At 43.1% G+C, this 8,677-nt stretch overlaps 1 pseudogene; it reads right to left on the reverse strand.

Annotated features, from left to right (window-relative positions):
- Nucleotides 1-3,709: 3,709 nt before the first annotated feature.
- LOC126102273 (5S ribosomal RNA) lies at nt 3,710-3,827 on the reverse strand (annotated as a pseudogene).
- Nucleotides 3,828-8,677: the final 4,850 nt, after the last annotated feature.

Here is an 8,677-nt window from a genome sequence, read left to right on the forward strand (position 1 = left end):
GGAACCATTTTTTGAACTTGTGACCCGTTGGTTAAATTGTCTGGCTGATGGCAAGTTTGCGAATTTGTATGAAACATACAACGTTAATATAACATATAATAAGAGTAATAGTAATACCAGGAACTAAATTAACGACCCATAAATGATGTAGGCCACACAGTTGCGATTTGGTTAGAATAGTGTTTATTCAGAAAGTCATCTAATAGCGAAAGTGGTCGTATTTAGAGTTACTGTTACACTCGAGCGCATATCCATTTGACACAGTTCGATCATTCACAATCTCATCGCGAAATACAAGTCCAATATTCCACCTCGTTATCTAAGCGAAAAGTTAAGAGTTCACACCAGGCACGTGGCTGCTCACCGCTCAGAGGTTAAGTCCCGCGATACCACACAACGCGAAATTATCTAAGTCGTTTCACTTCCTAGCTACTTAAAGACCGACTGTCCGCTTTCGCGACTCAATGCGAACTGTCCCTCTGCCGGTCTGCGACCCCGTCTCCCGCTTGCCAAACATCGTCGCTCAACTGATTAATGCAGTTCCCTTCCCTGAAGCCGTCTATCTGATTGGCTACAGTTTGTTCTAAATTATTTTATATTTTAACATATTTAAATAATCAAACCTTGACCACTTTCACGTCCCAAATAAAGTAACAATAAGATCCATTACATAATGAATTCAAAAAAATGGCTCTGAGCACTATGGGACTCAACATCTTTGGTCATAAGTCCCCTAGAACTTAGAACTACTTAAACCTAACTAACCTAAGGACATCACACACACCCATGCCCGAGGCAGGATTCGAACCTGCGACCGTAGCAGTCCCGCGGTTCCGGACTGCAGCGCCAGAACCGCACGGCCACCGCGGCCGGCACATAATGAATGTTAAATTCTTTTGCGTAAAACCAATACAACTTCCTTCTTCACTTTGAATATCACGTCAACAGCCTTACACCAATGTGCTTTCTGAAAAATAAATTAAGAACAAAAGTAACTACTGTGCACTAAACTTTACAACAAATATTCTATTACCTAATCATTCAGTAAGGTGTCATGCTGTCATCGTTCAATGTGTTTTGTGTGGAGGAAATGATTATCTGATGCTTAAATGAAAATATTGATAGTTTAAATTTACTATATCTTTTAAACAAATAAAGTTACAGAGTTGATATTTACAACATTTGTCATTTTAATGACGCTCTTCTATATGAAATATCGATCGTTAAGATCGACGAAACCGTTCAGACTTTAGCATTCACGTCTTTATTACAAAACTTGTTAATTTCACTTTAACAGTAAATCCTAAACTATTATAGATATGATCAATATTCAAGTTTTACTGGGATCATCATGAAAATTTAAGAAAGATGGTAGATTACAATTACTGTAGCTTCATTCCCTGAATTGCTCCAGAGAAACAAAACATTATTACAGAACATGGTTTTGAACAGGTTCCTTGATAAAAACTAGATGTGAGTGTAAATGTGAAAATAAAAAAAAAATGGCTAAAATAGAATATCTCCAGTGGTCACAGGCTCCTTTTTCTGTCGTAACACTTCACATTTAAAGTGTTACATTTTTTAAACAAAGGGGATATCTGGAAATCACTTGCTGCAAAGAGAATGCAGCAAAAACAAACATTATTTCGAAATATAGAGAGTTTACACATAATGTTAACGTTTTTCTTACGTGTTTTTTGAATCTACTACACTAATGGCCGTTACAACTGCGACACCAAGAAGAAATGCAGATGATAAACGGGTATTCATTGGACAAATATATTATACTAGAACTCACATGTGATTACATTTTCACTCAATTTGGGTGCATAGATCCTGAGAAATCAGTACCCAGAACAACCACCTCTGGCCATAATAACGGCCTTGATACGCCTGGACATTGAGTCACACAGAGCTTGGATGGCGTGTACAGGTACAGATGCCCATGCAACTTCAACACGATACCACAGTTCATCAAGAGTAGATACTGGCGTATTGCGACAAGCAAGTTGCTCGGCCACCATTGACCAGACGTTTCCAGTTGGTGAGAGATCTGGAGAATGTGCTGGCCAGGGCAGCAGTCGAACATTTTCTGTATCCAGAAAGGCCCGTACAGGACCTGCAACATGCGGTCGTGCATTATCCTGCTGAAATGTAGGGTTTCGCAGGGATCGAACGAATGGTACAACACATCTGAAATGTAACGTCCACTGTTCAAAGTGCCGTCAATACGAACAAGAGGTGACCGAGACGTGTATCCAATGGCACCCCATACCATCACGCCGGGTGACACGCCAGTATGGCGATGACGGATACACGCTTCCAATGTGCGTTCACCGCGATGTCACCAAACACGGATGCGAGCATCATGATGCTGTAAACAGAACCTGGATTCATCCGAAAAAATTACGTTTTGCCATTCGTGCACCCAGGTTGGTCGTTGAGTACATTATCGCAGGCGCTCCTGTCTGCGATGCAGCGACAAGGGTAACCGCAGCCATGGTCTCCGAGCTGATAGTCCATGCTGCTGCAAACATCGTCGAACTGTTCGTGCAGATGATTGTTGTCTTGCAAACGTCCCCATCTGTTGACTCAGGAATCGAGACGTGGCTGCACGATCCGTTACAGCCATGCGGATAAGATGCCAGTCATCTCGACTGCTAGTGGTACGAGGCCGTTGGGATCCAGCACAGCTTTCCGTATTACCCTCCTGAACCCACCGATTCCATATTCTGCTAACAGTCATTGGATCTCGACCAACGCGAGCAGGAATGTCGCGGTACGATAAACCGCAATCGCGATAGACTACAATCCGACTTTTATCAAAGTCGGAAACGTGATGGTACGCATTTCTCCCCCTTACACGAGGCACCACAACGTTGCCCCAGGCAACGCCTGTCAACTGCTGTTTGTGTATGAGAAATCGGTTGGAAAGTTTCCTCATGTCAGCACGTTGTAGGTGTCGCCACCGGCGCCAACCTTGTGTGAATGCTCTGAAAAGCTAATCATTTGCATAGCACAGTATCTTCTTCCTGTCGGTTAAATTTTGCGTGTGCAGCACGTCATCTTCGTGGTGTAGCAATTTTGATGGCTAGTAGTGTAGTTTCCAGACACTATCTTTGTTTATAAACTGAGACAATTTTTATGTTATGTCCTACGACAGAAAAAGGAGCCTGTGACCACTGGAGGTATGCTGTTTTAGTTGCTTCATTTTCACGTTTACTTTCACGACTAGATTTTAATCAAAATCCTCCCCAACAGCATGTTCTGAAACAATGTTTCGTTTCTCCTCTAGACAGTGCCACAGGTTTTCCCAAGTAGTAAATCAACACACACATGTATTAACACATATAAGTCCACCTGACGATGTAGGTTTAAATCTTGGAAACACGTCGTGGATATAAATAGTGACTGCTTACAGTAAACTCCTTTCTTCATTCATTGATGATGAAATTCATTCACTGAGCCTGGCGGTCGTCATTTAGAATTGTTAGTATGCACTAAAAAGGACTCTGCCTTCAGGCCACGAGTAGCCCATAGGGACTATCCGACCGCCGTGTCATCCTCAGACGCGGATGCGTATAGGAGAGGCGCGTGGTTCACACACCGCTCTCCCGGTCGTTACGACGGTTTTCTTTGACCGGAGCCGCTACTGTTCGGTCGAGTAGCTCCTCAATTGGTATCACGAGGCTGAGTGCACCCCTAAAAATGGCAACAGCACATGGCGGCCCGGATGGTCACCCATCCAAGTGCCGGCCACGTCCAACAGCGCTTAACTTCAGTGATCTGACGGGAACCGGTGTACCCACTGCGGCAAGGCCGTTGCTCGCTATGTACTAAAGGTGCCGCTATAATGTTAATTTTATTTTTATTTTATTGGCCTCCTGTAAGCCAGTACAGCTACTTCACACTGACAGGGCTGCCTTCCCAAACAATTGCTAGGTGATTTAAAACGCAGATTTCAATGTAATGTGCGTGCAGCCCTAGAGGGGAGACGGGCCCTGCCAGAAACGCTGCCGATGTGCCCGCAGGACAGGCCGGACTGCTGGACGTACGACCCCCGCGACCCTGGGGCGGCGGCGAGCAGCCACCACCGCGGGGATCTCAGCTTCACGGCCCGCGCCCGCCGCTTCGGCCGCGTCTGCGACTGGCCCAGCGTCGAGATCGAGCGCGGGAACCCCGGTAAGTGGGCGGCTCTCGCCATAGGGAACGTGCGAGACGCGTCTTGCTTATTGTAAAATATGAAACACCTGCAGCCGTACTTGTGATGGCATTTATTGTGTAGCTACCAGCTTCGGCGCCTCAGTGAATCATCTTCAGGACTTAGTTTATGCTGAACGTATTAACACCATCCACATACACTATGGATCAGTGGCCAACACAACGGTTCACGCAGTCTACCTGTAACTGTGATGACGTTTCTCCAATCATCAACTATCAACTTTGTAGCTGATGGTTGGAGAAATGAAATCACAGTTACAGTCTGCATAAACCAGTTATGTTGGCCGCTGATGCATCGTATACAGGGTGGTCCATTGATACTGACCGGGCCAAATATCTCACGAAATAAGCATAAAACGAAAAAACTACAAAGAACGAAACTCGTCTAGCTTGAAGGGGGAAACCAGATGGCGCTTTGGTTGGCCCGCTAGATGGCGCTGCCATAGGTCAAACGGATATCAACAGCGTTTTTTTAAACAGGAACCCACATTTTTATTACATATCCGTGTAGTACGGAAAGAAATATGAATGTTTTAGTTGGGCCACTGTTTTCGCTTTGTGATAGATGGCGCTGTAATAGTCACAAACGTATAAGTACGTGGTGTCACGTAACATTCCGCAAGTGCGGACGGTATTTGCTTCCTGATACATTGCCCGTGTTAAAATGGACCGTTTACCAATTGCGGAAAAGGTCGATATCGTGTTGATGTATGGCTATTGTGATCAAAATGCCCAACGGGCGTGTGCTATGTATGCTGCTAGGTATCATGGACGACATAATCCTAGTGTCCAGACCGTTCGCCGGATAGTTACGTTATTTAAGGAAACAGGAAGTGTTCAGCCGCATGTGAAACGTCAACCACGACCTGCAACAAATGATGATGCCCAAGTAGATGTTTTACCTGCTGTCGTGGCTAATCCGTACATCAGTAGCAGACAAACTGCGCGAGAATCGGGGATCTCAAAAGCGTCAACATCAACATCGGTTGCACCCGTACCATACGTCTATGCACCAGGACTTGCATGGCGACGACTTTGAACGTCGTGTACAATTCTGCCACTGGGCACAAGAAAAATCACGGGACGATGGTAGATTTTTTGCACGCGTTCTATTTAGCGACGAAGCGTCATTCACCAACAGTGGTAACGTAAACCGGCATAATATGCACTATCGGGCAACGGAAAATCCACGATGGCTGCGACAAGTGGAACATCAGCGAAATGTGGCATTATGGGAAGAAGGATAATTGGCCCCCATTTATCGGTGGCGATCTAATTGGTGCAATGTATGCTGATTTCCTACGTAATGTTCTACGAATGTTACTACAAGATGTTCCACTGCATGACATAATAACGATGTACTTCCAACATGATGGATTTCCGGCACATAGGTCGCGTGCGGTTGAAGCGGTATTGAATAGCATATTTCATGACAGGTGGATTGGTCGTCGATGCACCATACCGTGGCCCGCACGTTCACCGGATATGACGTCCCCGGATTTTTTTCTGTGAAGGATATTTGCTATCGTGATCCACCGACAATGCTTGACAACATGCGTCAGCGCATTGTCATTGCTTGTGCGAACATTACGGAAGGCTCACTACTCGCTGTTGAGAGGAATATCGTTACGCGTATTGCCAAATGCATTGAGGTTGACGGACATCGTTTTGAGCATTTATTGCATTAATGTGGTATTTCCAGGTAATCACGCTGTAACAGCATGCGGTCTCAGAAATAAGTTCACAAAGGTACATGTATCACATTGGAAGAACCGAAATAAAATGTTCAAACGTATCTATGTTCTGTATTTTAATTTTAAAAACCTACCTGTTACCAACTGTTCGTCTAAAATTGAGCCATATGTTTGTGACTATTACAGAGTCATCTATCACAAAGCGAAAAACGTGGTCCAGCGCCATCTAGCGGGCCAACCATAGCGCCATCTGGTTTTCCCCTTCAAGCTAGACAAGTTTCACTCTTTGTGGTTTTTTCGTTGACGCTTATTTTGTGAGACATTTGGCCCGGTCACGATCAATAATCAATAATAATAAAGGACGGCTGTAGGTGTTTCATTTTCTTACAATAGTGAACGGCCGTAGTCCCCCAGACCTCCTGTCAAAAAAATGGACAATCAAAAACGTCTTGCTTATTGTCGCTGTTCTATGTGGAAGAAGCAGGAAACCAAGAACTGGAAGTGGAGCGAGATCACAGTCAGGGTACCTCATCTAGTTGAAGGTAAGTGACCTCCAGTAATCTTCCATCATACTGGTATTCTAGCGGCGCTGATGGAATCTTGCCACCACTTTGTTGTCTTTATCAAAGTTCTCACCTTATTGAAGGTGGATCCTGAGCCTCGTCAAACAGAGTCACTTCTAAATTTTTCAGCGTATTAGATTCAACAGACACGTAATTGAGTCTTGCGGTGGCGGAAGACAGTGGTAACTAAGCTCCTTGATTGACACCCAAACCTCTCACTCACTCACAAGGACACTGCCAACTGATTCGGCTCATATTAGGCTGGTCACTAGTGTACATCCTAAAATGAAGGACTTAGCCATTTTGCCTCAACATCTGTCTCCCAACACCAAACGTACCCCGAGATTTCTCAAAAAAAACCACCCCGAAATTTCGTGACGTGGAATCGACTGAAAATTAACATGATCGGTAGATTATTCATCATATTATGGGATCCGCAGATGCATATTTCCTACATATCGAAGAAAGAAACTTTATTGACTGACGCTTATGAACCCATAAGGTAAACGCGTAGCGACCAAGGCTTTTGTCTCGGCAGCAGAGAACCTGCCTTTTTTATTCCCAATGTATTTATTATCTTGGCATTTATATTTTTCCCGTTCCGAAATTGGTAGGAATGGGAGGAATGTAAGTAAATCAACAAGAAATAATAACAAGACAGGCAAACAAACTTCTAAAACGACTTGGGTTAGTAAATCAGTTGAAAATATACTTCTATCGGAGAATAAGAAAAATGCTAATATGTTCATTAAGCATTAAACTGTAATAATCTCAATCAAATTAATTCGCCATTTTGAACATTTTCATCAGAACAACGATGTTGCAGAATAGAATAATCCGTTACAATTTGCCTCAATTACCAAGTAACATGTTCAATGAGTCGTAGTTTTACAGATAGTCTTACCTCTGCTGCATAAAAGCAGTTTGAGCATTACCCTGCCATAAGAAAATAATGATTATTTGTAATTGTTATTTGAGAAATAGTGCTGTTAGCACTTGCCTAACAGAATGTTGTTCCACCTTTGTAACGAAATACAGCAACAATTATGCATAGCATGAATTCGGCAAGTCCTTGGTAGGCTTTCAGAGGCATGTGGCGCCATTGCAATAGAAGCAACAAATTTTTAATTTAAAATTTAGTAGTATACGTAGAGAAACATAAGAAAATCTCCTCAAATTTTAAATTTCCCTTTTAGAAAGAGGGATGAAACGGTAAATGGGTTTGGCAACGTATCTATTCATATGTATAGGAGCCACTATAAGTGAAAATAGTTCTAATTATTAAAATATTATGTACTAAAGTCGTTCCCAGATGATCGTATTCCCCATATTGTGTTACTGTTCAGCGTGATTTAGCTGCCCTTGTTGTTGTTGTGGTCTTCAGTCCTGAGACTGGTTTGATGCAGCTCTCCATGCTACTCTATCCTGTGCAAGCTTCTTCATCTCCCAGTACCTACTGCAACCTACATCCTTCTGAATCTGCTTAGTGTATTCATCTCTTGGTCTCCCCCTACGATTTTTACCCTCCACGCTGCCCTCCAATACTAAATTGGTGATCCCTTGATGCCTCTTAACATGTCCTACCAACCGATCCCTTCTTCTGGTCAAGGTGTGCCACAAACTTCTCTTCTCCCCAATCCTATTCAATACTTCCTCATTAGTTATGTGATCTACCCATCTAATCTTCAGCATTCTTCTGTAGCACCACATTTCGAAAGCTTCTATTCTCTTCTTGTCCAAACTATTTACTGTCCATGTTTCACTTCCATACATGGCTACACTCCATACAAATACTTTCAGAAATGACTTCCTGACGCTTAAATCTATACTCGATGTTAACAAATTTCTCTTCTTTAGGAACGCTTTCCTTGCCATTGCCAGTCTACATTTTATATCCTCTCTACTTCGACCATCATCAGTTATTTTTCTCCCCAAATAGCAAAACTCCTTTACTACTTTAAGTGTCTCATTTCCTAATCTAATACCCTCAACATCATCCGACTTAATTCGACTACATTCCATTATCCTCGTTTTGCTTTTGTTGATGTTCATCTTATATCCTCCCTTCAAGACACCATCCATTCCGTTCAACTGCTCTTCCAAGTCCTTTGCTGTCTCCGACAGAATTACAATGTCATCGGCGAACCTCAAAGTTTTTATTTCTTCTCCATGGATTTTAATACCTACTCCGAATTTTTC

This window comes from Schistocerca cancellata, chromosome 9 (assembly GCF_023864275.1).
Source record: "Schistocerca cancellata isolate TAMUIC-IGC-003103 chromosome 9, iqSchCanc2.1, whole genome shotgun sequence".
Lineage (NCBI taxonomy): Eukaryota > Metazoa > Arthropoda > Insecta > Orthoptera > Acrididae > Schistocerca > Schistocerca cancellata.